Source organism: Coenobita brevimanus, chromosome 66, assembly GCF_032717465.1.
Source record: "Coenobita brevimanus isolate Jiangsu-jjx chromosome 66, ASM3271746v2, whole genome shotgun sequence".
Taxonomy (NCBI): domain Eukaryota; kingdom Metazoa; phylum Arthropoda; class Malacostraca; order Decapoda; family Coenobitidae; genus Coenobita; species Coenobita brevimanus.
In genome coordinates this window covers 15564498-15571139 of record NC_137019.1, presented here as the reverse complement: position 1 = coordinate 15571139, position 6642 = coordinate 15564498, and positions in this window count along the sequence as shown.

Genomic DNA, 6642 nt, shown 5'->3' with positions numbered 1-6642 from the left:
GTGAAGTCGCCTCGTCCAACGCACCTTTTGTTCAGGGAGCCGGGCTGACTGAAGCCTCGAATCGGGAAGCCTGTTGTTCGGATCCATTGTTCAAGGCTTTTAAAAGGAATGTGTTGGGGTTACGGGATCAGTGTTTGGCCCTTGCACTGTGATGTAATTCATGTTTTATTCCTTCTACCCTCGGACGATTTTTAAAAGTTATGGACAGACTTTTCGAACTGGAAGAGCTAGATTATGGTCTGAATTAACCCCCTTCACTAACAGATGGCCTTCCAAAGCTTAAGTAAAATAGTCTGAAGGGAGCAAGAATAAAGGAAGGCGTTAACTGACAAAAGGTTGTAGCGCCACCCCTGTAATTAACTCACCGTTGGTAAATGGGTAATTGAGGTTTTAGGTGGTAAGCACATCAAGCTCTGAAAGAGCCCGAGTTCGGTTCCCGGACAGGTAAGACTGGTAGACTCACTTTGTTTCCCCCTTGTCTCTGTTCATCCAGCAGCATAATGCAGGACTTAGGTGTAACTATGTACTAGGGGTCGTGTTCTAAGGGAAGATTGAGAATTAGCTTAAACTGACTCTCGTGCTGTCGATAGGCATGAACCCAACTCTTTCTCCTACTTATTCTATTGGTACTTCGGTGACTCAGATAATTTGAGGTGTTAACATTTACTGAAAATCTCTTTTTCAGTTTTGGTAAGTGGGTGTGTGAATTTATATTATATGGTATGTTAGCAATTTTAGAGTGTTTAAGGTGATAACATTGAGATATACAGTCGGTCTGAATATCCTCCTCCTCCTCCTCATCATCATCATCAAGCGCTTTAGTACGGTACCGGTATATCTCCCTCCCATATTTTTCCTCCCTCCTTCCCCTAGCCTCTCCCCACATTCCTCCCACCTCCTTCCTACTCCTCTCATCTTTCTCCCTCCACCCTGGCTTTCACATCAACAAAAGCGAGGAACTAGGAAAGCCAGTCTCCCTTTCTTTACGTGCTGAGAGTGGAAGAATTCTCTCTGTCTCTCTCTCTATTACCTTCTCTCCATCTACATCACTCCCCTTCTCCTCCCAAACTACTCTTCCTTTTCTTCCTTTCTTCTTTCTCCTCCTCCTCTTGCTCTTGCCTCTTCCTCCTCAACCTCCCTCCCACGAACAGCCCTTCCTTTCCTCTACTCTTTTTCTTTCTTTCTCTTCCTCCCTATCTACAATAGCTCCTCATTTTGCCACCCTTATAATTTGACTAACAAGAAAGGCCCGACTAACAAGAAAGGCCCAGACACCTTAGTTATAGCATATCTAATAACTAACAATCTCGAAAAGGACCAACAAATCTGATATTTACTCTCCTTTGCACAGTACTCCTTCGTATTCTATTTCTCTTCCTTTCCTCCCTCCTCATACTCCCTATCCTTCTCATTTATTCCTCTCGCCTTCCATTCCACCTGTTCTTCCCCCCCTCTCCCCCTCCCCCTCGTGGCACCCCATGGATCGTGAGAGGGTGGGGGGGGCTGGGGGAGGGGAGAGGCGGGCTGAACGGCTGGCACTGGCACTAAAGGCACAGCGGTCCACTATGCCAAGCCCTAGCAATACCTACATACGAATACACGCACATATATACATCTACACACATACATACCGCATATACGTACATACACTCTGGCACTAAAGGCAGAGAGGGATGTCAGGTGGGGAACTACGTACTTACACATGTGTACGTACAGGAATATCTTACGCACACACACACACACACACACACACACACACACACACACACACACACACACACACACACACACACACACACACACACACACACACACACACACACACACACACACACACAAGGCGGTTATAGTCACTTCTATCACGCACGGAGACTGAATTATTAACATGGTAAATACTTATATCCCATTAGATCCCAGGGGTGCTGGGCGAGGCATGGCACTGGGTGGGTACTGAGCGTACCGCCCTCCGCCTATCGGCTCATAGTCGCGAAGCTCATAGGTCCCTACCCGGGGGTTCCCTACTGTATAAAGACTTGAATAATCCCAGTTCTGTCCAATATTCCGGACACCGGGCTCCAATGGGATATAAAGAACATGAAATACTACACAGCAATTTAGCATAAAAAGAACAACTGGATTTTCCCTTTACCAACATATGTAATAAAGGTTGCATTCTTTATCCAGTGAATGCATACATGTGTGTGTGTGTGTGTGTGTGTGTGTGTGTGTGTGTGTGTGTGACTATGAGACATGTAAGGTGCAGTGAGATGTGGGAGTGTGAGCTGTGTAACTCAAAAGTGTATTAGTGTTAAGTGTGGCAGTGCAAGGTGTGGCAGTGTGAAATTTGGCCGTGTAAAATGTTGCAGTGCAGTGTGACTTTTAAAACTCCTTCTCAAGCACCGCAATTCATCAAGGCATCGAAACTTTGGCCACGCAAATTATACTTTGCCTCTCCTTCTCCCTTCTGCTTCCTCCCTTCTCTCTTCTCCCCTTCACCCTTCCCTTCCCCCTTACTCCTCTCCTTTCTCCCTCTCTCCTCCTTCCTCTATTTTCCCACCCTTCTCTCCCCCTTTCCCCTCCCTCCTCTTCACCTCTTTCCCCTTCTCTCCTCTTGCCTAACCCCTTCCACTTCTCTTCTTTACTGGCGGTGGTGTAATCGGGAGCACACTCGACCCTTGTCAGAAAAGTCTTGTTTGATTTCTGGGCTGACCATGTTACCTTGGGAGAGTTTTTTTTTTTTTTTTCTTAGCATACTTGTACCTACAGCTGAGGTAGGGATCTGGACTGTACATTCGATGGTTGCATGCAGTAATTTATGGGAGAATCGAAACTTTGCAAAAACTGATTGTCTGCGTTAATGACACTTGCGACATCGAAAAGTATTATTCTTAGTCTTCTCTCTCTTTCATCTTTCCTTTCTCTTCCTCTCCATCCCTCCGCCGATTGCTATTCTCTTTCTCCTCCCAGTCAGTACCCTTTCCCCCGTTCCTTCACGGTTCCTACCTTTCTCCTCTCCCTCTCCCTTCTTGCCCTCTTCCCCATCTACCACCTTGCTCTCTCTCTCTCTCTCTCTCTCTCTCTCTCTCTCTCTCTGGCGGCAGGAACAATGTGTAATGTGTGCCAGGAAAGTCAAGGTGATCTGGCCTGCATATCAGATACTCCACAGCGAGGCGAGAAGAATAATTATCGCCCCCACTTGTCCGCGAATTCTGGCTGCATCTAACTTCGTGGATCTCCAGAACAGAGAGAGATAAGCACAGGAAACTTGAAGACTCACGGACTTGACTACAGCTGGAATACGATTAGGTGACAGTGAACTTGCTCCATGGTTAATACGCTGGGTTTGGACTGTGTGCCTTATGCTGTCACCTACTTTCCAAGAACCTTTCATAAAGTAAGGAAACAGCTAAGTAACATGGTAGTATTTAGCGGTTTAAAAAGGGTTACACCACAGTGTTCGAATTTTGGTGCGGCTGTCGTTAGTAGATCCAGTTGTCCATCCACGCTTTATGGGTTGATAGGTAAAATGTATACCTTTCATATGGTAACGCCTATGGGAGGTAACTTTGGTGACGTGGACGGTACAATGGTCCTGTATGCCATGACAGTGGACCAAAAACTCGCTACAGGCTCACATGTCTAAGATGCAGAGATGAGAACCGCGGAAAAGCGCCTCAATCTGTCCTCACATTTACCTTTACCTTGCCAAATGATAATTTCATCTCGTTTTGGGAGATTTTTCATAGTGAAGGAGTGTAATGGACACTGTTACTAACCCCTTCCCTGCGAGAGGTGTCCCTATTTCTGCATTAAAGCGTCAGGTGATAGCAAAGATAGAATGAAAAGTAAGACCTTGGCTGCAGGGGTTAACGCCCTCGATGAAATAGCGAGGAACAAACTCTGAAATCACCGAGAGAAAGAAAGAAAAGTCTGTACCCTTGTGAATCATAAGTTGTGGGTCGGGTTTTTGATCCCCTCATATGGCCTGTCTGGGGAATAGGGGGGCAGGGGGAAGGAGGGAGAGGATTTGAGAGGAAAAGAATAAAAGAAAGAAAAGCAAGGAAGGAAATACAGAGTAGGGAACATGGTGAAAGATGAATGAAGGATTATGTGGGACAATGACGTCAATGAGTAAAAAAAAAAAAAAAGTGAGTTGGAGATCTTGAAATGTGGTGGGAAAAAATATGACAATATATAAGAAGGAACAGGAGACGAAGGAGGACTTACGAGGCCCAACAAGAAGATGGAAGAAAGTGATGAGGAAAAAATGGAGAGGGAGGAAAAGGAGGAAGTGAATGACGAAATACGTGAAGCAAGCAGGAGCGTGGATTTAAGAGATGAAAGAGAAGGGAATGATATGGGAGAGGTAAGAAATACAGAGAAACTTAAGGAGAGAAATAAAAAGATAGGAGGAATGGGGACAGATGAATCAGGGATCAAGAAAGTAGAGGGAGAAGAGGATACTTTGGATAAGGAAAGAGAGAGAGAGAGAGAGAGAGAGAGAGAGAGAGAGAGAGAGAGAGAGAGAGAGAGAGAGAGAGAGAGAGAGAAATTAGAGAAACTTAAAGATGGCGACACAGAGGGAGAACTTTAATGAGATGAAGGGCGAAGTATATCAAACAAAAAGAAAAAGTAATAATGGTATAAAAAAAAAAAAAAAGAGGGAACTAAGAAAAAAGAGTGAAATGGAAGTCAGGGGATTGTGGAGAGAGAGAGAGAGAGAGAGAGAGAGAGAGAGAGAGAGAGAGAGAGAGAGAGAGAGAAGAATGTAAGGGATTAATGACTAAATATGTTTAAGGACGAGAATTAAGTCAAAAGATAAGAGCGAGAAGGAGTGGGAATGAAAGACAAAAACAAAGAGGGAGATAAAGATGAGGAATGTGACCAGATGAGCGAGAGAATATGAGAAGGAAAAACAGTGAGGAAATGAGGGAGAGACGAGGCAGTGAGATGAGATGGAGGGCGAGCGAGAGGAATTTAGTGAAGTGGGGGCTTGAGGGAATGGGAAGCAGGAAGAAATGGGAAAAAAAAAGAATAATGAAGGGCTTGAGGTTGGTGTGTGTGTGTGTGTGTGTGTGTGTGTGTGTGTGTGAGAGAGAGAGAGAGAGAGAGAGAGAGAGAGAGAGAGAGAGAGAGAGAGAGAGAGAAAAAAATAAGTCCATGAGTAACAGAGATTGATGGATAAGGAGATAAATCGACAGATACTGATTAATAGATAAATAAATAAATAAATAAATAAATATATATATATATATATATATATATATATATATATATATATATATATATATATATATACATATATATATATATATATATATATATATATATATATATATATATATATATATATATATATATATATATATATATATATATATATATATATATATATATATATATATATATATATATATATATATATATACCGTAAACAGAGTGCAAGAGAGATGCAGAAAGAGAAGAAATGGAACAGAAACAGGAAGTAGTTAGCGAGAGAAGAGAGAGAGAAATATGGGAGTGGAAATCAACTAGGGAATGAGAGGGTGACTCAAAAAGTGAGAGGTCAGACGCTTGGAGGGATGTGCGGAAATGAACCTAGAATAGAAAAGGTGAGGGGGAAGAGAGAGAGAAAGTGAGAGAGTGTGAGCGAGGGAGAAAATGCTCGGGAAAACAGGGGAAGAAAGGCAATGTGGGAGGGGAGGATGACGTGTGAGAAGGCCTGAGTTGGAGAAAGTAAAATAATATATAAGGGAAGGCTGGAAGGGACCAAGGCGCTTATGGGACCGCTCGATACAATTTCTAGAGACCTGTGCTTTCACTGTGAGCCAGCAAATCAAGTTATAACAGTGATTTGCAGATACCGATACTAGAGATACACACTTACGCAAATAAATACACAAGGTCAGGCGAGGTATTGTAAAGCTGGGTATACGAAATTATCAAAGGTCTCTTACTGATGTCCTTCCCAAGCGGGATGATGATAACTGTCTACTCTCTGAACCCTGAACCTGAAAATAACCTCCCCCCCACACTGATTTTAGGTAAGGATATCTAAAGGAAGTTGCTATGGTAGGATCTACGTGACAGGGCAGAACACAACAGTCAGACTGGCTGTCGCACCTCAACAAGCTGTGCCCATCTAGGAAGTGAGTGTGCGATAGATACCAGGTATCTTTTTCTGCTACTGTAGTTTCGGCAGGCAGGGTACACTGGGGTGGATTTTCTGTTTGTTCTTTCTGCCCCATAAGGTCTTATCATTCAAAATTGTACTCGAAGCGAACCTCCAGCAGAAAGCCACTTATATATGCGGTTTAGAAAATGAGAAGTCCTCTGGTGGAGTCCGCGGGTGCGAGTTCCGTGGCTACAAGGTACGATTTCTTTTCTTTCTTTTTTTTTCTTTTTTTCTATCGTCGGTGTCTGCTTATACTCCATTACTGGACAGTGATGACAGGGAACTGGATGATGTGCAAGAATCGTCCAATTTTGACTACCGAAGCAGGGTGTGACTGACGGATCGAAGGCTGCGGGGGAAGGTACTCATATACTTGCCACGGGGTTGATCCTTGACAGAGTTGCTACATGTCATTTCTTTCATGCCACCGCTTGGGTACTACTCGCTCATTCTTCTAACTGGGGAAT